The 25,006-nt window shown below is 41.5% G+C and overlaps 1 protein-coding gene and 1 long non-coding RNA gene across 7 annotated transcripts in view; one reads left to right on the plus strand and one right to left on the minus strand.

The window, feature by feature from the left end:
* The window catches only part of LOC134348516 (PTB domain-containing engulfment adapter protein 1-like), a 436,378-nt gene that overhangs the window by 408,659 nt on the left and 2,713 nt on the right, over nt 1–25,006 (minus strand). Inside the window, exon 1 of one of the 6 annotated variants that reach the window (XM_063052011.1) lies at nt 485–579. The exons of 2 other annotated variants lie outside the window; for them this stretch is intronic. The gene's annotated coding sequence lies outside the window, so the exon portion shown is untranslated. Of the gene's footprint in view, nt 1–443; nt 580–25,006 lie in introns of those variants that run through there. 3 more of the 6 variants (XM_063052004.1, XM_063052008.1, XM_063052005.1) reach the window with 3 other exon arrangements.
* On the plus strand, nt 231–25,006 carry LOC134348517 (uncharacterized). The gene is made up of 3 exons (XR_010018441.1): nt 231–363; nt 509–704; nt 24,352–25,006. It is a non-coding gene; the product is annotated as an uncharacterized LOC134348517 (long non-coding RNA).

A 25,006-nucleotide genomic window follows, 5' to 3' on the forward strand; every position in this document is an offset into this window, starting at 1 on the left:
CGCGTGCACGCAAAAAGGCGAAAAAAAAACACACCGCCACTAATAAATATACATTCAAATCGCGGTGCAACAACAACAGCTGAAGTGAATGAACTTCCAAAGTCTAAAAAGTTGAAAGGCCAGAATCTGGCAACTTTAGATGGCTGAGCCTGGAGTGTAGGTCAGCCTCTCGAGAAGTTTCCTTCAATGTTTAAACCCGCTTCTGTCGCTTCCCTGCTTCCAGAGCGGGAGGGGTGGCAGCACCACGGGATACAGACAAACTCCAGCCCTGACTGAACACATCGCAGGACTTGTTAACAATCGGTCTCCCTCGACAAAATTTTTCGCAACAAAAGCAGGCGCACACTCTCAGAATACATCCGTGTACGTTTTACAACGTTATTTACACCAGGAGTTAACTACTGCGAGAGGACGGGGTGGAAGAAGTTGCAAGAGATGCCTACTTTGCCTTAATCTTGCTTTCTTGGATGATCCGCTGTAATACCTTGTCTCTTCTTATTATTGATAGGTTCCTAAGCGTTTCGCCCCCTTGCTTCCCGCACCGGAATCAGAGCCGCTCGCAAGTTGAGTGACGTCGCTGGCAAGGGGAGGGAGACAGGCACTGGGCTCCGATCCTGTGCGCCGGCTTTAAAAACTCGGCTGGAATTCGTTTAAAGGGAAACCGCCGGTGAAACTGCAATATCAGCCAGCACCACGCGTTTAATGTAAATATAGATAGTTTTAAGTTTGCTTCAGTCCACGTCAATTGGTGTAGCTATGTGCGCTTCAGAACTCAGATTTTAAAAAAATTCGCAATTCCACTCAATACCCCGGCTATCGTTCCCGCACACTCTACAGTGGTCTGGCTCGACCCACTCTCGGTAAACTTCAAGTCACCCAGAACTCGGTCGCTTGTTCCCTGTCCCTCGCCAAATCTGGTTCGGCCGCCCCAGCTCATGGATTTCTCAAGAAAATTGGAGCAGCTAGCCGCTCGCTTCTACTCCACCATGCGACGTGTCGGTACTGTACAGTCATAATCATACTTTATTGATCCCGAGGGAAATTGATTTTCGTTACAGTTGCCCCAACCAAGAATAGAGTATAAATATATCAATATAAAACCATAAATAATTAAATAGTAATATGTAAATTATGCCAGGAAATAAGTCCAGGACAAACCTCAGCTCTTCTCTAATGCCAGTATCTACCTCCTATTTAAATACCTCCAATGATTTAGCGTCCACAATGATCTTAACCCTCCCAATCCCATATAACCTTCTGAGATACTTGCATTCTTCTGATACTGACTTCTTCATCATTCCCAAATTAACTATTTGTATTCTGCTGCAGAGCCCCGGGGTATGGCATTCCTTCCGATGCTTCACCGCCTTTTTCTTGTTACGTCTGACCAAGAAAGCCCCTTTTTAATTTTTTTTTTGTCATCTAATACTTTTTATGACATAGCATTAACTTTTGCTTGTACTAGGTCTGCCAAGTGTTTTGGATCAATTTGCTTTATATAAAGTGCACATTGCTCAACTTCAGCCAGCTCTTTGCCCTTGCACTTCCCTGCTTCTAAGTCTTATGCTTTAACAAATGTTTTACCATCCATCCCTTCTATCATTTCACTTTTGATTCCAGAAGAGTCCATTGTTCTCTTATTGTCATATTCTGCATGTTTTCCCCAAACCCTTCAGTCATTCCAATCTATTTCAAGAACCTTCTATAAATAACTTTTTGATTATGCTTTTCTTGCCACCATTGACTATTCCATCATGATCTGGGAAGTGCTTAGGATTTGTTACGCTAAAATATTGCTATGAACCTATCAGCCGTTTCCTGAAATCTGATGTAACACACACCCAATGCTGGAGGAGCTCCGGGTCAGACAGCATCTATGGAGAGGGGTGATTAGTCAATGCTTTGGCCAAGACTTCAACAGGACTGGAAAGGAAGGGAAAAGAAGTCAGAATAAGAAGGCTGGGGAGGGGAAGGAGTAAATGTTAAAAAGTGATAGGCAAGGCCAGGTGGGTAGGGGAGGGTGGATGAAGTAAGAAGCTGGGAGGTGATAGGTGGATAATGCAAAGGGCAAAGAAGAAGGAATCTGACAGAGGAGAGTGGACCATGGGGGAAAGGTAAGGAGGAGGGCCACCAAGGGACAGTGATATGCAGGTGAGAAGAGAAGAGGTAAGAGGACAGGCAGAGTGGGGAATGGAAGAAAAGGGGGAAAAATTACCAGATATTAAAGAAATAAATGTTCATGCCAGCAGGCCAGAGGCTACCCAGACAGAATATAAGGTAACACACATCAAAGTTGCTGGTGAACGCAGCAGGCCAGGCAGCATCTCTAGGAAGAGGTACAGTCAACGTTTCAGGCCGAGACCCTTCGTCAGGACTAACTGAAGGAAGAGTTAGGAAGAGATATAAGGTGTTGCTTCTCCATACTGAGAGTGGCCTCACTGTGGCAGTGGAGGAGACTATGGACCAACATGTCAGAATGGGAATGGGAATTGGAACTAAAACTGTAAGCCATCAGGAAATCCTTTTTGTTGGGAGCAGAGCGAAGGTGTTTGACATAGCAACTTTGCTCCATCTACAGCCTACTTTGTGTTTCACCGATGTAGAGGAGGCCACATTGGGAGCTCTGCACACAATAGATGAATGCTACTGATTTGCAGGTGAAGTGTTGCCTCACTTAGGGGGAATGTTTGGGGCCCTAAACAGAAGTGAAGGAGGAGGTGAATAGAGAGATATAGCACTTGTAGGGATAAATGGCACAATGGAGATTAGTGGGGAGGGGTGAATGGACAATGGAATCATGGAGAGAGCAATCCCTGCAGAAAGTGGAGAGCTGAAAGATGTGTTTGGTGGTAGGATTCCATTGAAGATGGTGGAAGATGCAGAGAGTGATGTGCTGGAAACAGAGGCTCCTGGGGTGGTAGGTGAGGACAAGAGAAACGCAATCCCTGTTAAGGCCTTGGGAAGATGGGGTGAGAGTGGATGTCCGGGAAATGGAGGAGGCACAGGTGGGGAAGGGAAACACCGTTCTTTGATAAAGGAGGACATTTCTGATGTCCTGGTAAGGAAAGCCTTGTCCTGGGAACAAATTCAGCATAGACAAAGGAACTGAGAAAAGGGAATGGCACTTTTACAGGAGAAAGGGTGGGAAGAGGTAACGTCAAGGTAGCTGTGAGAGACAGTAGATATTGTCTCTCACAGATAAGATATTGGTAGACAGTTTGCCCCCAGAGATAAAGACAGCTAGATCAAGAAAGGGGAGAGAGGTCTCAGAAATGAACCAAGTGAATTTAAGGGCAGGGTGCAAGTTGGACACAAATTTGATGAAATCGACAAGCTCTGCATGGGTGCACGAAGCAGCAAGGATGGATTCATAAATGTAGTGCAGAAAGAGTCATGGAGCATTACCAGAGCAGGCTTGGAACATAGACCATTTCACGTGTCCAACAAAAAGGCAGGCATAGCTAGCGCCCTTACTAGTGCCCATGGCTACATCTTGGCCTTGGAGAAAGTGGATGGAGCCAAAAGAGAAATTGTTGAGTGTGAGGACCAATTTAGTTCAATGGAGGAGGGTGGTGGAGGAGGGGAATTGGTCAGGTCTGTTGTCAAGAAGGAAGAAGAGAGCTTTAAGGCCTTCTTGATGGGGGATAGACGTGTATCGGGACTGGACGTCCATGTTGAAAATGAGCCGATCAGGGCCAGGGAATTGAAAGTTGATGAGGAAATCAAGAGCATGTGAAGTATCACGGATGTAGGTGGGAAGCGAATGAACTTTTCATTATGCCTCCACTGGTTTAAACTTGTACAAACAGAAGCATTAAGACGATATTTTAAATGGCCTGATAATATCAGATATCACCCAGGAATGCTCATTTGTATTGTCATTAGGTCTATTACAGAAAATACATTATTCTTGTGAAAAAATTTTCAAAATTTACTGAAAGGTTTACACACCACATAAACACAACAAATACTTACAAAGATGATTGTGAAAATGATAAAGTTAATCAGTAGAAGATATAGATAAAATAAGGCATTTTGCCAGATAAGGGAAGTATTTGGCAGTATTCTTTGTCTATTTTTATGTATGAATAAACAATTTAAACAGGACAATCTATCTCCAATGACAGAAACACTCTGAAAAGAAAATAATAAGAAATTTCTTTACCCCTGCTCACTGGATACTGTATAAAAATAATGTGATTTTTTCTCTCAGCATTATATCAGTCAAGCACTCGAAATAACAAATTCCAATTCATTTATTTTAAAGTTCCTTGTAAACTGATTTCCTTCAAAACTTAAACCCTCAAGCCGTATTATAGATTTCAAATGTCTGCTAGGTTCCTTTTTTGCATTGAAAAAATACAATATGTTTTTGATTATAATAAGATTGAGGTTGATTAAGTATCTGTATGCACTTACTGTTTGTTTTCAGATATATCTGACTGTAAATGTTGGGCACATAGAGCAGTGAATCAAAAATTTTGAACTTTGAGATGGAAAACTGCATAATAAATGAAAATAGACTATTCCACTTATAGTATACAAGCCAGTTCCTTTGGCTTAACATTTGATAAAATAATCTTCAGCACAGAGACAAGACTGTAATATATTGACCCAAAGTTTACCATCCAAATCAGATGCTACAGCAGCTTCACATGACACAGCTAAACCTGAACATCTAAAATATTAACATCTTAGTTGCTAAACTCTGCCATTAGCTTCCTGAAACAAAACTGCCATTATTGAAATTGATAGAATATTGCTACGTTCCTGTAATTGCAGGTAGATATGAAAACACCAGTAAATTACTGATTTCATCCTTGGCCATGTAATAAGAACTTGGCAGTTTCTGTACTAGTGAAAGGTAATTATACTAAGTATTGGATTGTGATTCATTGTATATATTTTAAAACATTTTATGGAGCTTTCCTTTTTATCTTAATCTTTCTTAATCCAATCTATTAATATTTCTACATTTCCCTTTAGAGTCCTGATTCAATATTAATCTATTCACTGTTAAGCTTAGTTTTCCATCCTTACACAAATAATACAGCAGGTGTTCAATTGGATTGATGAATAAATGTCTCAATGAAGGGCCTCAGCCTGAAACGTTGACTCTTTGTTCATTTACAAAGATGTTTTATGCCCTGCTAAGTTCCTCCAGCATTTTCTGCATGCAAACACTATAGGAATTCTGCAGATGCTGGAAATTCAAGTAACACATGTCAAAGTTGTTGGTGAACGCTGCAGGCCAGGCAGCATCTCCAGGAAGAGGTACAGTCGACGTCTCGGCCCGAAACATCGACTGTACCTCTTCCTAGAGATGCTACCTGGCCTGCTGCGTTCACCAGCAACTTTGAAGCATTTTCTGCATGTTGCTTTGGATTTCTTGCATCTGCAGAATCTCTTGTGCTAATGAATGAAAGAAACTGGTCTTTGTCCTAATATATCAGGTTCAGATTCCCTGTTTACCCATGTCATTATCAGCAAATTATTTCAGCTTATCATGTAAAATCCATAAAGTATTTTAGCATCAAAAAGCTAAGTCTAACCAACAGTCTGACCTTTTACGTACAGTGCTGCAACAAATTAAAACCCGTCTTAATTACAGATTATGGTTGAATACACTCTGGTGAATCTGTGGAATTCATTGCCACAGGTGACTGTGGAGGCCAAGTCTTTACATATATTTAAGGCAGAGGTTGATAGATTCTTTATTAGTCAGGGCATGAAGGGATACGGGGAGATGGCAGGAGATTGGGGCTGAGAGGGAAAATGGATCAGCCATGATGAAATGATGGAGCAGACTTAATGGGCCAAATGGCCTAATTCTGTGCCTATATCTTATGGTCTTATGGTTATTTAATACTGCTAAGTTTGGTTTGTGTACATTTATTCATCAAGGAATTTTTTTAAATTATCATAGGTTTTTTGTCATGGTTACATTCCAGCCACATATTTCATTTTCAAAACTTCAAGAGTAATCACAATTGACCTTGAAGCTGTGTCCAAGATCTCTGATTATCATGTGGCTATGATGAGAATTCCACTCTCTGCAAATCCCTTCATTTTCCATGCACTACTTGGAAATGTTTTGGGAATTTTTTTCATTGTTGCCTGATTAAAAGCCTGTAGCTCCATATGCAGCAGTACTATTGGAATATTTTCACCACTTGGACTGCAAAGAAGACAAATCATTGTAAGCTTTTCAAGAGTAATAATGTAAAGACAATTAAACAGACCTTACTAGTGATGTCCACATACCAGAAACAAATTATGTACATCTCCCTCAGGCTTTCAACTGCCAGTATATCTAATAACACAAAGTCCTCGCGATATATTGCTTATCTAAACCTACAGCAATCAGTTGTTTTGTGATTGATTATTTAAAACCAGTTAGACAAATAAGTAGAGCTGTGACAGGTCCCTGGAATCAATAAAGTAACTTGCAAAAATATCCTGGAAATTTCCAAATATTTAAGATGTTATATAGAATTACATTGAATACACAGAACAGAAAGGGGCCATTTGCTCTAATTAGTCTTTGCTGGAACACTTTAGGTTCATCATCCTAATATTCACTGTATAAATCTATTTCATTTTCTCTCACATAGTTTCCATCTTTTTAATGGAATCACATAACTATTATAACACAGAAGAAAGCTATTAATTTCACCAAGTCTTTGTAAAGCCTTCCAGTCAGTTTTATTTTCCATTCTTTCCCATAATTTTGCATTTTTTTAACCTTCACTAATCACCCAGTTTCTTTTTGGAATAAGCAATAGAATCTACATCATCACACTGTCATTTCAAAGCTATTTGACTTATTTTTATTTTCTATTGAGATACAGTGCAAAGTAGACCCTTCCTACTCCGTTCAGCTGTACAACAGCTCCCGATTTAACCCTAGCCTAACCACGAGACAATTGCCAACCAGTACCTCATTGAAGTGTGGGAGGAAACCGGAGCACCCGGAGGAAACCCACAGGGTCACGTGGAGAACGTACAAACTCCTTACAGGCAACAGTAGGAATTGAACCTGGGTCATCTGTACTGTAAAGCATTGTGCTAACCACAATACTACCATGCCTCTCAATTTCGACAAGTCACTTAAAATCTGAGACCTCTGATTCCTAACCACTTTGCTAAGGGGAATCCTTTCATTGTATTTACTGCAATTAAGCTTGGCTTTCAAGGTTGCATTCAGCCTTCCTTCCTCCAATGTGGCCAACCACAGAAACTTTTGTCTATCCTTATGGCTCAAATCCCTCATCTCCAGACATCTGCTCTGCACTCTCCTAGAGCTTTAACATCTTTCAGTGACCAGAAATAACACAATTAAAACACAACAGTTGTGTCTTAATTACTAATTTATCATTTCAGTTCTACTGTACTCCATGTCCTCGTTTACGAAGCCTGGCTGACCGAATCCTTTAATAACTTTTTCTCAGTCTGTTCCACACCCCCCCCCACCCCGCGAGGTATATACACATTTATGCTTGTCTAGTTTAATTCTGAAGATAACTAAGATACTTGCCTGAAATAGTTTCTATAGTAGTCAGCAAGCATTAGTCTCACAGAAGGGATTTTTAATTTCCCATTAGACATATTTGTAAATATTTTATAATTATGGCAATTTTCTTGCATTCTCCCACAAGCAAAAATATTCAACATGAATTTCAAGCAACACACACAAAAAATTCTGGTGAAAGCAGCAGGCCAGGCAGCATCTACAGGAAGAGATACAGTCAACGTTTCGGGCTGAGACCTTTCGTCAGGACTAACTGAAAGAAGAGATAGTAAATTTGAAAGTGGGAGGGGGAGGGGAGATCCAAAATGATAGGAGAAGACAAGAGGGGGAGGGATGGAGCTAAGAGCCAGAAAGTTGATTGGCAAAAGGGATACAAGGCTGCATCTCGACAGTAGAGTAGGCCATGGATAGACATATCAGAATGGGTATGGGATGTGGAATTAAAATGTGTGGCCTTCTAGATATTGGCGAGACCCCACGCAGGCTGGGAGACCATTTCGCTGAACACCTATGCTCTGTCCGCCATAGAAAGCAGGATCTCCCAGTGGCCACACATTTTAATTCCACGTCCCATTCCCATTCTGATATACCTATCCACAGCCTCCTCTGTTGTCAAGATGAAGCCACATTCAGGTTAGAAGAACAACACCCTATATTCCATCTGGGTAGCCTCCAACCTGATGGCATGAACATTGACTTCTCTAACTTCCGTTAATGCCACACCTCCCCTTCGTACCCCATCCCTTATTTATTTATTTATTCATTCATTCATTCATTCATTCTTTCCCCCTTTTTCTCTCTCTCTTTTTTCTCCCTCTGTCCCTCTCACTATAACGCCTTGCCAGTCCTCTGGGTTTTCCCCGCTCCCCCTTTCTTTCTCCCTCGGCCTCCCATCCCATGATCCTCTCCCTTCTCCAGCCTCGTATCCCTTTTGCCAATCAACTTTTCAGCTCTTAGCTCCATCCCTCCCACTCCTGTCTCCTTCTATCATTTTGGATCTCCCCCCTCCCCCCCCCACTCCCACTTTCAAATCTCTTACTCTCTCTTCTTTCAGTTAGTCCTGACGAAGGGTCTCGGCCTGAAACGTTGACTGTACCTCTTCCTATAGATGCTGCCTGGCCTGCAGCGTTCACCAGCATTTTTTAGTGTGTGTTGCTTGAATATCCAGCATCTGCAGATTTCCTCGTATTTGCAACATGAATTTCAGATTGTTTGCATATGTCTTTGAGCTCTTTAAACCTGACAGGGGATGTCAAAAGTGCACACAAATGGCATATTAGTGAGGACTATTGATTGCATTGTGAATATTGTTTGTATGCATACAGATAAGACAGATCATGCTGAGAACATACAATGCTGATCTGATGCCACCACTCCTGCCATTGTATAGATTGGAATTTCAGTCTCACAGTTGGATATACTTGAGCAGCAAGGAAGGGAATCATTTCTTGTCATTGACTACTTATAAATGAGTTAATTTCCTTTGAATTTTTCACCATTCTACAAATATTCGATGATTTCTGAGCTCATGCTCAGTTGCAACATTCTAGAAGGAGTGTATGTCAAGTACATAGTGGCTCTCTTTCTGACTTTAAGAACCAGCTGTTGCCAGACCTTTATAGGGATTCCTTTAGTCGCACGTCATGAGTGTAAATATGAGCTGAAGGCATACAGAGACGAATGAGCTGCCGTAGTGGGAAGAGAGTAAGATCCTCAACTAGGCGTCATAATTTCCTGGGTGTCCAAAGAGCAACTGCACTAGCTCAGTGAGGATCACTATGCAAAATATCTGTTTGTTCATGAAGGCATCCTCAATTTTACACCTGTTGCAGATACCAACTGAAGTCCCAGAGAAGGCAAGGATCACGTTGTCAGTTGCTGCAAAGTAACCATGACAATAAGTGTTGGGCAGTTTGCTCTTTCCAGGCTGCTATCGAATCTAGTTCACTACTTTCTAAAGGTCTAGCTATATCTCTTCCTCTCTTACCAGAAGACAATACACGGTGAGACCATGTGAATTTACCAATAACGTTTTCCTCATTATTATTCTGGTTGCCATCAAATAGGTACAAATTCCTTTACTATACGTCAGATGTGCTTTGTCTGAGGAATGAAAGATATTCAATTCCCTTCATTACAGCTTGAGCATGGGTAGCAAATCATGTGGACCAATATTCCAGTATTCTTTCATTAGAAGAAATAAATAAATAAGGAGGAAATTACATAGCCCTTCAAGGTTATTTAGTAAGATTTGGTTGATGTGATTTTGGTCCTGGCCTCCATCTTCTTGCCTGATCCCAAGGCCCTTGATTCTCTTTTCATTCAAAACGATAAATGCAATAATATTGACTTTGAATGCATTCAATAACTCAATGACCACAGATCTCTGGCATGGAAATTTTAGATTCAGACCTCACGAATTGAATTTCTCTTTACCTCCATCATAAACAGATAATCCTTTTTTTTCCCCTAACTATCTCCATATTTTTAGATAACTACACAAGGGGAATATCTAGTGACAGCTTGCAGTGTCAGCCTGCCCCAGGAAGCCAACAGATAGCTTCTGGAAAACAAAGGAGTTTGAGCTGATGTCATGCCTGATGAATATTGTTAGTCAGCCATGCATGTAATGAAAGCCTTTTTGCTACATGAATTGAATAGAGTAGATCACTGGCATACTGATTCAACCTATTGCCCTATTGGCACAGACTGGCTTGACCATACTTGGCATGGTGCCAAAATTTATGCTAGTTTCCAGCATGCAAGGGACACATTTAATAACAGCAAAGTATGTAAAGAAAGGAAGAAAAGGAAAGAGAGATATAATAAGTGACTCTGATGGAAGAAAACATCCAAGATGAAGCATAATAATCACGACCCTATTTTCCCATGCAGTAAGATCGCTACCCATCCCTTTGTCATTGACCATATCACAGCATCTATTCTGCAGATGCTGGGGTCAAAGCAACACTCACAACATGCTGGAGGAACTCAGCAGGTCGGGCAGCATCCGTGGAAATGCTCAGTCAACGTTTCGGGCCGGAACCCTTCATCAGGACTGAAGAGGGAAGGGGCAGAGGCCCTATAAAGAAGATGGGGGGGGCGGAGGGTGGGAAGGAGAAAGCTGGTAGGTTCCAGGTGAAAAACCAGTAAGGGGAAAGATAAAGGGGTGGGGGAGGGGAAGCAGGGAGGTGATAGGCAGGAAAGGTGAAGAAGGAATAGGGGAAAACACAATGAGTAGTAGAAGGAGGTGGAACCATAAGGGAGGTGATAGGCAGCTGGGGGAGGGGGCAGAGTGAAATAAGTATAGGGGAAGGGAGGGGGAGGGAATTACCGGAAGTTGGAGAATTCTATGTTCATACCAAGGGGCTGGAGACTATCTAGACTGTATATGAGGTGTTGCTCCTCCAACCTGAGTTTAGCCTCATCATGGCAGTAGAGGAGGCCATGTATGGACACATCCGAATGGGAATGTGAAGCAGAGTTGAAGTGCGTGGCAACCAGAATATCCTGTCTGTTGTGGCGGACGGAGCGGAGGTGCTCGACGAAGCGGTCCCCCAACCTGCATTGGGTTTCACCGATGTAGGGGAGGCTGCACCGGGAGCACCCCAACAGACTCACAAGTGAAGTGTTGCCTCACCTGGAAGGACTGTTTGGGGCTCTGAATGGTGGCAAGAGAGGAGGTGTAGGGACAGGTGTAGCACTTATGCTTACAGGGATAAGTGCCGGGTGGGAGATCCGTGGGGAGGGATGTGTGGATCAGGGAATTGCGGAGGGATCGATCCCTGCGGAAAGCGGAGAAGGGTGGAGAGGGAAAGATGTGCTTAGTGGTGGGGTCCTGTTGAAGGTGGCGGAAGTTGCAGAGGATAATGTGCTGGATCCAGTGGCTGGTGGGATGGTAGGTGAGAACAAGGGGAACTCTGTCCCTGTTGTGGTGGCGGGAGGATAAGGTGAGGGGCGAAGTGCAGGAAATGGAGGAGATGCGGGTGAGGGCATCTTTGATGATGGCAGAAGGGAAACAACGATCCTTAAAAAAAGAGGACATTTGAGATGTCCTGGAACAGAAAGCCTCATCCTGGGAGCAGATGCAGCAGAGATGGAGGAACTGGGAATAGGGAATGGCATTTTTGCATGTGGCAGGGTGGGAAGAGGTATAGTCGAGGTAGTTATGAGAGTCAGTGGGCTTGTAGAAGATGTCAGTGGACAGTCTGTCTCCAGAGATGGACCGAGAGATCGAGAAAGGGGAGAGAAGTGTCCGAGATAGACCAAGTGAATTTGAGGGCTGGGTGGAAGTTTGAAGTAAAGTCGATGAAATTGATGAGCTCAGCATGGGTGCAGGAAGCAGCACCAATGTATTCGTCAATGTAGCAAAGGAGAAGTTGGGGAGCAGTACCAGAATAGGCTTGGAGCACAGACTGTTCCACATAACCAACGAAGAGGCAGGCATAGCTGGTGCCCATACGAGTGCCCATAGCTACACCCTTGGTCTGAAGAAAGTGGGAAGGGCGAAAATAGAAGTTATTAAGTGTGAGTACCAGTTCCGCCAACCAGAGGAGGGTAGTGGTGGTGGGTAACTGGTGAGGTCTATTGTCCAGAAAGTAGCGGAGGGCTTTGAGGCCTTCTTGATGGGGAATGGAGGTGTATAAGGATTGGACATCCAAAGTGAAAATGAAGCGGTCGGAACGGGGAACTGGAAGTTATTGAAGAGGTGGAGGGCATGTGATATATCCTGGATGTAGGTGGGGAGGGACTGAACTATGAGTGACAAAATGGAGTCCAGGTAGACAGATACAAGTTTGGTGGGACAGGATCAGGCAGAAACTAGGGGTCTACCGGGACAGTCAGGCTTGTGGATCTTGGGGAGGAGGTAAAACCAAGCGGTATGGGGTGTGGGAATTATGAGTTTAGCGGCTGAGGATGGAAGGTCTCTGGAGTTGATAAGGGCGGTGATGGTACGGGAGACAATGGTTTGATGTTTTTTGGTGGGGTCCTGTTCCAGGGGTAAGTAAGAGGGGGTGTCAGGGAGCTGCCATTTGGCCTCAGTGAGGTAGAGGTCCGTCCGCCAGACTACTACGGCACCACCTTTGTCTGCAGGTTTGATAGTGAGACTGGGATTAGTGTGGAGAGAGTGGAGGGCAGTGTGTTCAGAGGGAGTGACGTTGGAACAGGAGAGAGGAGTGGTGAAGTTGAGACGGTTGATGTCTCAGCGATAGTTGGAGATGAAAAGATTGAGAGCAGGTAGAAGGCCCGGGTGGGGTGTCCAGGAGGAGGAGGAGGGTTGAAGACAGGAGAAGGGGTCATCAGTAGGGGTAGGGGAATCCTTGCCAAAGAAGTAGGCTTGGAGACGTAGACGATGGAAGAAGAGTTCAACGTCATGGCGGGCACGGATCTCATTGTGGTGTTGAAGGAGGGGGACAAAAGTGAGGCTACCTTGCTAAGGACAGAACATTCTGCCTCAGAGAGGGGAAGGTCAGAGGGGATAGTGAAGACATGGCAAGGGTTGGGGCTGGGGTCAGAGGAGGGTAAAGAGTGGGAGGTCTCAGGAGGGAGGGGGTTGGGATATACGGGGAGAGTGGCGTTAGGGGTGGATGAGGGATCAGAGGAATGGAGGGGCAATGAGGGGTAGGGGGAAGGTTGGGAGTTGCAGGGAGGAAAGAGGGTAGTGAGGTTTGGCCTCCTCTACTGCCATGATGAGGCTAAACTCAGGTTGGAGGAGTAATATCTAGAATGTAAAAAGCTGTCCATGAAATTAGCACTCTAAACAAATTTTTCCATATTTCATTGAGTAGTATCAGCCACTGCTAACTTGTGCATTTCATGGTTTTATTTTTGGCATGAAAGGAGACCCATTGAGCCAATCAAGACATCCTATTAATCTAATTTCCTGGTTAACAAAGGACATCCCATTAATCTAATTTCCTGGTTAATTCTGCAGGAAGTAGTAAACACAGCCCAGTCCATCTCAAGCCCATCCCTTCCTTCAGTTCAATGCATCTTCAAGGTAATTACTTCAGGAAAGATAGCAATGTAGTCAAAGCTGCCTGCAACCCTGACCATTTGTTTTTCTTTCTTCTTCCGTCTGGTAAATGCACAGGAACTTGAGAGCCCACCTGTCTAGACTTGAGCAACTTCTTTCCCCTGCTATCAGAATCCTATACCAATATCCTCTTTCCCATACCCTTCCCAGTGATACTTCCAATTCTACCTCTCTTGATTATTCCGTTGCTGTCACTTTAGCATTTATTTTTGCACTGCTTCAGTTCACTCTACAATCTTAGCACCATTCTGCTGTTGTAGATATTCATTATGATGATATACACTGCTTTCTTTGCAAGCTTCATGCAAATAAGGAATTTCATTGCACCCTGGTGTATATGGGAATAGACTAATCTGAATCCAAAACTTTCCAAGTAGTTTATTGCCTTAATATGCTTGTCAGCTCCACATTGATTGTTCTGTCCAGTGCCCATATTAGAGCTAATTTATAGTAGCCAATTGACCAACCAACCAGTTTTGGAAGGAAATGGAGTACCTGAGGGAAAACCACAGAGAGAATTCAAACTCCACAATTTGGAAGTTAGGATTGAACCCAGTTTGCTGAAACTATGAAGTAGCAGCACTAAATGCTTCACTGCGGTGCCTACCAACATTTCGAAATGAGCAAAGCAGAGCATCCCAAGGAAGCCCAAGCACATCCCACACTTGAGGTCAGAGCTAAACTCATGTTACGGGAGCCTATATCTCAAGCAGTCTGAGGTAATATTTAATCAAGCTGACTATGCACGACAACATTTTGAGCATCTGTTTACAATGAGAGACTGCAATGGAAATTGAAATATTATCCGTTAGATGCAGAATTATGGTTGGATCCACAAGTTGAAATGGAGCTAACCATTGCTAGACTGAATGGACTTTGTTCTATGGACAATCTTCTGCCAACTCAGTGCCATTCACCTCCTTGCTCCTTAACATCCCCCGCAGACACTTGAAACAAGATTCCCAATAGGCTGAAAATTTCATTCCCCTTTATGCTGTAGTTTATCTTTCTGAATTTATAATCTGTTCTTCAAAGCAGATAAGATTTTGAATCATACCATCTTCACCCTCTGCTCAGGCTGCAGGGTAATTGCATCTGATGTGGTAACTCACCATTTGCTGACACCACCTCTGCATCCTCCCTTAAATTAATAGTCATATGAATTATGTCAGTTTTGGAACTGAGTTGGTGTCTGCAATTGTGAAATCAGGTGATTAGGTTGCATAAGTTATCACTTGTGTAGGTTACATTCCTTTAAATTCCAAAATGGGAAAGGAATAACACAAAATTTAAATACATGAAGAAAGTATCAGGTCCATAAATTCACTAACTACATTTTATATGTAAGAGTTTATGGCTTAAGAGGAAGACAGAATATGAAAAGTAGACTTATATATGAAAATACTGTTAACTTCACATAATTAATTACACTCGCAAGCAATGGTCAGCTGACAACCAATCCCAAGTTGATTTTCTCTGATTGATCATTGTTCAAATTCAAGTTTAATTATCATTCAACCATACATGAATATAGTCAAACAAAAGAGTGTTCCTCCAGGGCCAAGGTGCACAACACATTACCAGCAGCGCACGGCGCATGGATCATAGAGTTATGATAGCAGAAAACATACAGTCACCCACAAAAAAGAATAGCCCAAGTCCCTGTGTGGCATGGCCTGTAGATTGATGGTATCCTGGCTCCGGGTCTCATCAGTAGATAGGTGAGCAAACATAACAAAAAGTGCAAAAAATGTCCAGCATTGTCTCCATGTTATGTAAGGCAAAACCAAGCCTGGCACTCTCTGTTAATTTGGTTATGTGAGTGTAGTTATGCCATAACCATAAACAAAATTGTTTATACCAGTTTTTTTCAGATCCTGTCACTGTCATAACTGAATAGCTAAAAGTATGTTTAGCTTGCTTTACATGGTTGTAAAGGCTGCAGCAATATTACCTACATGGACAGTACTCTGGTTCCGAATAAGTCCTGATTATTTACGATTGCAACTGGATTGAACTCCTTGAACTTCTTGCACAAATATGTACAAGATGTTGGGCTTAAATCCTTACATTGATCTCCTGACCTACCTTTACTCTTCACGCTGCCTCTGAACATCTCCAAGGATCTTCCTTACACTTCATGAAAATAGACAATCTTACCTACTCCCCATCCCCTCTAACAAACTTTTCAGTGTATATTTAAGACCCTGGAGGTATTTTCTCCAACATCATTCTATTCTCTAAAGTTAACCAGGTCAGATTTATTTAAGGAATAACTGGCAGCACTTGTACCCATCACAGAGTACTTTTCCTTCAAGATGTGAATTCTGCCTTTTAACCATTCAGGCTAACATTAGTTAGAATAAACTCTGCAGTATTGGGTCCCTAGTATTACAGTTAGAACAATCTGAATAGTGCACAAATGATCAGGTAACTCAAAGCTGCAATGTTACCTGCTTTTCACTCAATATATGTGAGTTTACTCTGAATTTTAAAGATGTGAAAGGTACTGCAACATTTAAGCTGTTTCTTAGTTTGTTCTGAGTTTAATCTGTTACAGGGTCTGACTGAAACTTCACCTTCTTCCGCCTGTCCACCGTCCTCTCCCTCTTCCTTCTCATAACATTCGACTTACTCAGCAAGATTGCCAATACTCAGATCATAATGGTCTATCAGGTTTTGAGCATTTTTTCCTTTGCTATTCTGGAGCATTGCCATTTAGAGTTGCATAGAATTAGGAGAAAACTCTCTAATGGGAAATGTCAGGATTGTACAGCAGTGACCCTTCATTCTTACCGTAGATGGGGTCTACTTTATGTTGTACATTTTAACTGGATGTTTCATCCTTCTGAAATGAACAACTAATCCCCAAGGACTTGTTTACCAATCCCTTTGAGGAGATGAAAGGTTAATCCGAGTAAATAGAATAACCTAGGGCTGTTCCTCAGATACAGTGCTCATTTCCTTTGAAGTGGAAGTCAATAACTTTGAAGATGCCCTAGGTATTTTTTTGAACACCAATTATATAATATTTCTATCTTGTGGGCAGATATCAAGCTGAATTGCAGTCCCAGAACTATTGAAAGAAGCATTATCAGGTCAGATAGGAGACCAAACTTCTAAAACCAAAGAAGTTACTTCTTAAATCAACAGTCTGCTAATTTTTTCCAAATCAGTTCAATAGCCCATGAGCACCATTTTAAGAGCCTAAAGGAGTTCAACAAATAATCTTGAACTGAAATGCTAATGATTTACCTTTTGGAAGTTGATGCTGTACTTTCCTGAACAATCCAGCTGTCCTTAATCATAGTTGTATATTTGCTTATCCTTGCGGAGAGACTGGTGGTTATGGTTACGGTTAAATGGGTAGCGCCGGAATATGTGGTAATACATCCTTGGATGTATTGGTTGTTAACACAAATGACTCATCTCATTGTATGTTTTGTTGTACATGTGATAAATAAATCTGAATCTGGACTGTTTGTCCAGGGAATGGATTTCTCCAGATAATGATCCAAAAATACAAGCTTGCATTCCCTCACAGCAAGTGGATTATTGAAGATCAGTTAATGTAGGTTAAGTATATAATTTTAGTCAGTATCAATAACATCCATTAGAAATCTCAGATTTATCTGGTCTGTAAATATAGTTCTCTCTTTACTGTCTGCTAAAACACTAAGTTATCCTTTCAGTTCAAGGGCAAATAGAAATGCCATTACATTTTAACATTGTTGAAGATACTGCAACTTCTCAGAGAATTAATTAAAGAATCCAATGGCAAGACAAGCATTGAACAAACGCCTGGCGGTTGCAATTAGCCTTCATGTCTCACCACTTCAGCAAAAAAATTGATGCAAGGAAATCTTATAGAAAACAAAGTGGGAATATGCAAAAGTGTCATCTGTGAAATTATGAAAATAAATTTTGTAGGATATTACAAATAGCACTGTCATGAATCCATGGAATCAGAGTAATGTCAATGGGCAAGAAATTCATTATTGCTGGAAAGTGGACACACTGAGGGATGAGAACATGTGATCTACAGTTCACATCCAGTTCATATGGAGTTGATATTTCTCTCTCAAATCAGGCATGCAACCTACTCTACCTAAGCATGCCCTTCATTAGCTGCCTGTCTGTTTGGTTCGAAGTAAAAATCAAGCTTTACTAACCTACATAAAAAATCATTGTCTTTTAAAGGTAACATGTATTTTAACCCTAGGCAGCAAGGAAATTTTCCAAGTAGAGAGATTACTGCTAACATTTCAGAAGGGGTAGCCAGGATCTCTGATACAGTTTTGGAAGCACAGGTCTATGCAGTAGTCTGAAAGGGAGAAATTCTGTTCTGCTTTCAGCAGGCGGAAATCACTCTGACCAATACACTCAAAACGCTGGAGGAACTCAGCAAGTCCGGTTGCATCTAAGGAGAGGAGTAAACAATTGACATTTCAAGCGAAGACCCTTGGTCAGGACGGGAAAGGAAGGGCATAGAATCCCGAAAAAGAAAGTGAGGGGAGTGTGAGGAGTATAAGCTAGCAGATGATAGGGGAAGCCATCTGAGAGGGAAAGTGGGTGGGTGGGTGGGTGGGAAAAGAGGGACACTCTGACCAGTATATCTGCTGTGGCTAGTGAGAACTTATTGAAGAGATTACTGATGCTAGCTTAGCTCCCAATAGAACACTATAGCATCAAAAGAAGTCTGGTAGCTTTGAGGAATGCAAGGTAAATAGTTCACCTCTCAGGCTACCTACTCCTCCCTTCACACTGTAACAAACCACATAAAATAACCTTCTCTACCTTCCTGTTCTCTCACAATCAGTAGATCCTTTCTTTCTTCATTCTCAAATTGGTAATACAGAATCTAGAAATGCTTACAACTTTGCTGCCAGTTAAAGCCACATTAATCAGATGTGCTTGGAGTTTGAGAACATAACCTGATTGATATTTCATTGTGCAACTAAGAGATGGATACGGTGCCATATATTACATTAAACTAAGACCCTGTTTCTAGTTACTTAGGTGGATGCATACATTTTCAAGCTATTTTTCAGGTAATTTATCATCATTGAAGGTGACCAGAACTGAACACAATACTCTGAATTAGGCCTCACTAACATCTTATACAGCTTCAAGGTAACATCCCAACTCCTGTACTCAATACTTTGATTTATAAAGGCCAATGTGCCAAAAGCTCTCTTTACAACTGTATCTAATTGTGATGTTTCTTTCAAGGAATGATGGATCTGTATTCCCAGATCCCTCTATTCTACCACACTCCTCAGTGCCCTACCACGAACCGTGTAAGTTCTACACTGCTTTGTCCTCACCAAGTGTAACACCTCACAGTTGTTTGCATTATGTTCCATCTGTCATTTGTCAAAACCCTTGCTAAAGTCCATTTAGACAAAAATCACTGCCTTTGCTTCATCAACTTTCCTGGTTAACTTTCTCGAAAAACTCTATAAGATTGGTTAGACATGACCAACTATGCACAAAGCCATATATCCAAATGCCTATATATCCAATCCCTTAGAATACCTTCAATAACTTACCCACTACTAATGTCAGGCTCACTGGCCTATAATTTCCTGGTTTATTTTAGAGCCTTTCTTAAACAATAGAACAACATTAGCTATCTTCTAATCCTCCGGCAGAGCACACATGGTTAAGGATATTTTAAATAACCCTGCTAGGGCCTCTGAAATTTCTGCACTAGCCTCCCAAAAGGTCGGAGGGAATACCTTGTCAGCCCCAGGGGATTTATCCACCGTCATTTTGCTCAAGACAGCAAAACCCTCCTACTCGGTAATCTGTATACAGTCCATGATGTCACTACAGTTTTGCCTCATTTCTATGGACTCTGCTTCCATCTCCTGAGTAAATACAGATGTAAAAAAAATCCATTTAAGTTCTCCTGCATCTCTTTCAGCCCCATGCATCATAGATGACCACTCTGATCTTCAAGAGGACCAATTTTTCCTTTGCTATTCTTTTGCTCTTAATCTGTAGATGTAATTGAGATTCTCCTTCACCTTGTCTGCTACAACAACCTAATACCTTCTTTTAGCCTTCATGATTTTCTTCTTGTGTTCCTTTGCATTTTTTATACTCCTCAGAGCGTCTCAGTGCCTCTCAAAAAACAAGGTTCCCTAAACCTGATATTCTTGCCCTTTATTCTGGTAGGAACATACAAACTCTGTACTCTCAAATTTCACTTTTGAAGGCCTTCCACTTACCAAGCACACGCTTGTTTGGGGACAACCTGTCCCAATCCACACCTACTAAATCTTTTCTAGTGCCATCAAAATTAGCCTTTCTCCAATTTAGAATCTCAACTGAAGACAAGAACTATCCTTCTCCATAATTATATTAAAACTAACAGCATTTTGATCACTAAATGGAAAGTGTTTCCCTACACAAACTTTGGTTATTTGTCCTGTCTCATTCCTTAGAGGAGATCTTGCATCACACTATCTCTAATTGGGATCTCTATGTAGTGATTAAGGAATTAGTGATTGTGATTATAGTGATGACCTGCAGCAGACTGAAAAGCTTGAGCACGTAGATATTAAGAAAGAGGATGTGCTGGAGCTTTTGGAAAGCATCAAGTTGGATAAGTCACTGGGACCGGATGAGATGTACACCAGGCTACCGTGGGAGGTGAGGAAGGGGATTGCTGAGCCTCTGGCGATGATCTTTGCATCATCAATGGGGACAAGAGAAGTTCCGGAGGATTGGAGGGTTGCGAATGTTGTTCCTTTATTCAAGAAAGGGAGTAGAGATAGCCCAGGAAATTATAGACCAGTGAGTCTTACCTCAGTGGTTGGTAAGTTGATGGAGAAGATCCTGAGAGGCAGGATTTATGAACATTTGAAGAGGTATAATATGATTAGGAATAGTGAGCATGGCTCTGTCAAGGGCAGGTCGTGCCTTAAGAGCCTGATTGGATTTTTTGAGGATGACACTAAACACATTGATGAAGGAAGAGCAGTAGATGTAGTGTATATGGAATTCAGCAAGGCATTTGATAAGGTACACCATGCAAGATTATTGAGAAAGTAAGGAGGCATGGGATCCAAGAGGAGGGCAAGCCTCCTTCTGTGGGCAAGCCAGTTCTGGATCCACAAAGCAAAGAGTGGTTGTAGACAGGTCATATTCTGCATGGAGGTCGGTCACAGGTGGAGTGCCTCAGGGATCTGTTCTGGGACCCTTTCTCTTCATGATTTTTATAAATGACCTGGATGAGGAAGTGGGGGGATGGGTTAGTAAGTTTGCTGATGACACAAAGGTTGGAGATGTTGTGGATAGTGTGAAGGGCTGTCAAAGTTTACAGTTGGACATTGATAGTATGCAAAACTGGGCTGAGAAGTGGCAGATGGAGTTCAACCAAGATAAGTGTAAAGTGGTGCATTTTGGTAGGTCAAATATGATGGCAGAATATAGTATTAATGGTAAGACTCTTGGCAGTGTGGAGGATCAGGGGGATCTTGGGGTCCGAGTCCATAGGACGCTCAAAGCAGCTGCGCATGTTGACTCTGTGGTTAAGGTATACGGTGTATTGGCCTTCATCAATCGTGGGATTGTTCTGGTCGCCTCACTACAGGAAGGATGTGGAAGCCATGGAAAAGGTGTAGAGGAGATTTACAAAGATGTTGCCTGGATTGGGGAGCATGCCTTATGAGAATAGGTTGACTGAACTCGGCCTTTTCTCCTTGGAGTGACGGAGGATGAGAGGTGACCTGATGGAGGTGTATAAGATGATGAGAGGCACTGATCGTGTGGATAGTCAGAGGCTTTTTCCCAGGGCTGAAATGGCTAACACGAAAGGGCACAGTTTTAAGGTGCTGGGGAGTAGGTACAGAGGAGAAGTCAGGGGTAAGTTTTTTACTCAGAGAGTGGTGAGTGAGTGGAATGGGCTGCTGGCAACGGTGGTGGAGGCGGATACAATAGGGTCTTTTAAGAGACTTTTGGATAGGTACATGGAGCTTAGAAAAATAGAGGGCTATATGTAAGCCCAGTAATTTCTAAAGTAGGGACATGTTTGGCACAACTTTGTGGGCCAAAAGGCCTGTATTGTGCTGTAGGTTTTCTATGTTCTATGTTCTATTAAACTTCCCTGAATACATTTGACATCCAACCATTTTACAGCATGGGAGTCCCAGTTCAATATGTGGAAAGTTAAAATGACCTACTATTACAAACTTAATGTTTCTTCCAACAGTCCGCAATCCCTCTACAAATTTGCTCCTCTAAATTCTGCAGACTATTGGGTGGCCTATAATATAACCCTGTTAACAAGGTCATCCCTTCCTTATTCCCCAGTTCCACCCATATAGCCTCAGTAGTTGATAGGTTTGGTTAGGACTTTATTCCATAGAACGTAGGAGAATGAGGGGAGTTTTGATAGAGTTATATAAAATTATGAGGGGCATAGATAGGATAAATGCAAACGTGCCTTTTGCACTGATGTGTGACATGAGTTAAGGGTGAAAGGGGAAATGTTTAAGAGGAATATTAGGAGAAACTTCTTTCACTCAGAGGAAGGTGAGATTGTGAAGCAAACTGCCTGCAGAATGGTCGATGCAGGTTTGATTTCAACATTAAAGAGAAATTTGGATAGGAGGGGTATGGAGGGGTATGGAGGGCTCTGGTGCAGGTGCAGGTCGATAGAATGAAGCAGAGTAATAGTTTGGCGTGGACTAAAGAGGGCAAAGGCATGTTTCTGCACTGTAGTATTCTATGACTCTATGCTACACTCCCTCCAAGGACAATATGTCTTTCCATATATGTGTAGTCGAGAGCTTAATGCTTTACTTATGATATGCTGTAATGTAAATCTTACACCTCATATTCTGGACTAAATAACGTTAAGCATTATATGTTTATTTTCTTCATTTATCTTAAATTCTTTATCAAGATGATGTACATTCATTGCATCTTTAGATATCAACTGTTTTTTAACTTTTTATCATGCAGCATATTTTATTTTCTGATTTATTCCTTTTGGTGTCTGTTTACTTGTACTGAAATCCATTTGTCACATATTTACTTATTTATTTAATTTAATTGAATATCTTTATAGTTTTCTGCAATGTTCATTTCATCTTGTTGAAAACAGCTTTTCTCAACCCTAGAATTTTGGGTGTCTTTTGGAATTCTTACATATTATGATTTCTATCAACCTCAGTACGCAATATACCTACATCCGTGCACATTATATCTATACTGGTTTGCCTGGTATTATTTCTAGGACTCATAAACTGTCCAGAACATATCAAAAAATGTTCCACCTTATGAAGTAAGAATAAATGCATATTCCAATCTATGTAGAAGTTAAAATTCCTGATTAAAACTACTCAGCTACAACTATTTACAGGACTAATTTCTGTTTTAATACATTTTAACAATTTATAGTCACATCAGTATTTCTATTCCCATTCTTTCCTATCTTAAATCTTACTTTGCTATTTCTTAAATCTTTTCATTAAGTTCTGACTGCTTGCTTACTCTCGTTAAAATTTTATCATAAATTACAATCTTTAGCACACCTCTTCTTCTAGTATTTTCTCTTTCCTCGTGAATTTATAAATTAATATGTTCAGTTTTCAGTTCGAACTCTTGGACCAATATCGTAACAATGTTTTCCATGTCCTACCCCCTAAATTGAATTTATACCTGCAACTCATTCAATTGGTTCCTTAATTTCCATGCTTTTTATCTAAAAAAAGATTAATGCATCTTAAACAGTTCTTCTGCTCAAAATATTGTTTATTAACTCATTATTTTTTACCCTCTCGTGTTTTACCTATTTTATATGCAACCATTCAATGGGAAGAAAAAGGTTTTCAGGATTTATTTCATAGAACTAATTGGAAAGTAATCATAATTAGGAACTTTAATATAGCTGCTTTGGGAAATTGCAGTCCGATCCACTTATGTAATGAAGCCCCTGTACTTCCATCATTCAAAGTTCAAAGCAAATTTATTATCAAAGTACATATGTATCATCATATAATACCCTGAGACTCATTTTCTTGTAGACATTCACAGGAGAACAAACAAATACAACAGAATCAACGAAAAACTACATGCAAACACTGACAAACAACCACCGTGCAAAAGAAGACAAAATGTGTAAATACAACAAAGATAGTAAATAAATAATACTGAGAACATGAGTTGTAGAGTCCTTGAAAGTGAGCCCATAGGTGGTGGAATCAGTTCAGTGCTGAGTGAAGTTATCAATGCTGGTTCAAAAGCCTGATGGTTGAAAGGTAAAAACTGTTGGTGAACCTGATCATAGGGGATCTAAGGCTCCTGTGCTTCCTTCCTAATAGCAGCAGTGAGAAGAGAGCATGGCCTGGATGGTGAAAGCTGTGTTCTTGTGGCAGTGCTACTTGTAGATGTTCTCAATGGTGGGGAGGGATATTCCTGTCATATACTGGGCTTTATCCATAATTTTGTAGGCTTTTCCATTTGTGGCATTGGTGTTTCCATGCTAGGCAGTGATCCAGTCAGTCAGGATACCATCCACAGTGCATCTATAGTAGTTTGTCAAGGTTTTAGATGACATATGTGTAAGCTTCTAAGAATATAAAGGCTCTACCGTGTCTTTTTTCTGATGGCACAGCAGCCATTATGAAATCATTCAGTCAGTATGAAAACACTGCAAATATCAGTAATATCTTATTTTTTCTTCCATTCCCACTTAACAAATATCACAGAATATTAACATGGGTGCAAGCTTTTACTGGAGAATAAAGATTTGTTCTGTCATTTACAGAGTCCTCCCTGCCGTAGATGAGGTTGGCAACAGCTTTAATTATCCTGGATGGACACACGTTTGTCCACTTCGCCATTGGTCCCTAACCACCGGGCCGCAAAGCATGTGCTACTGGGCCGCGAGGAAACAATATGATTTGGCGATATGAAACGATATGAGTCAGCTGCACCTTTCCTCATTCCCTGTCACGCACTGTTGAACTTGAACACTGCCCCCGCCCCCTACTGTCGGCCGGTCTGCAAGAATATTGTCAATATTAAACGCGGTGCAAAAAAGGTTGGGGACCCCCGCACTTTGCCATTTTAGTTCCTTCTTATCTCATCAGTCAGAATTCAATAACCTTAACAGCCTGCTTTTCCTGCATTGCGTACCCAGCTTTAATCACATAATATCCCAGCAAAACTGCTTAGCATTTGTCCACATCAATCACCACTTGAGGGCAAATCTGTCACATTGTCATGGCTGCAGCTTTCGGGCTAATACAATTGCTTGTACACAGTTTTGTGCAGCGGGTTTACCAATCTACTAACGCATTGCACAACATCCACTTTGGAGCATTACTTAACTCTGTCCTCAAAGGAATCTGCCACTGACTGCTGGTAGGGTGCATTAACATGCAATTTCGAATGGAGAATAATTTTTAGCTTTACCCTGC

Source organism: Mobula hypostoma, chromosome 6 (assembly GCF_963921235.1).
Source record: "Mobula hypostoma chromosome 6, sMobHyp1.1, whole genome shotgun sequence".
Taxonomy (NCBI): domain Eukaryota; kingdom Metazoa; phylum Chordata; class Chondrichthyes; order Myliobatiformes; family Myliobatidae; genus Mobula; species Mobula hypostoma.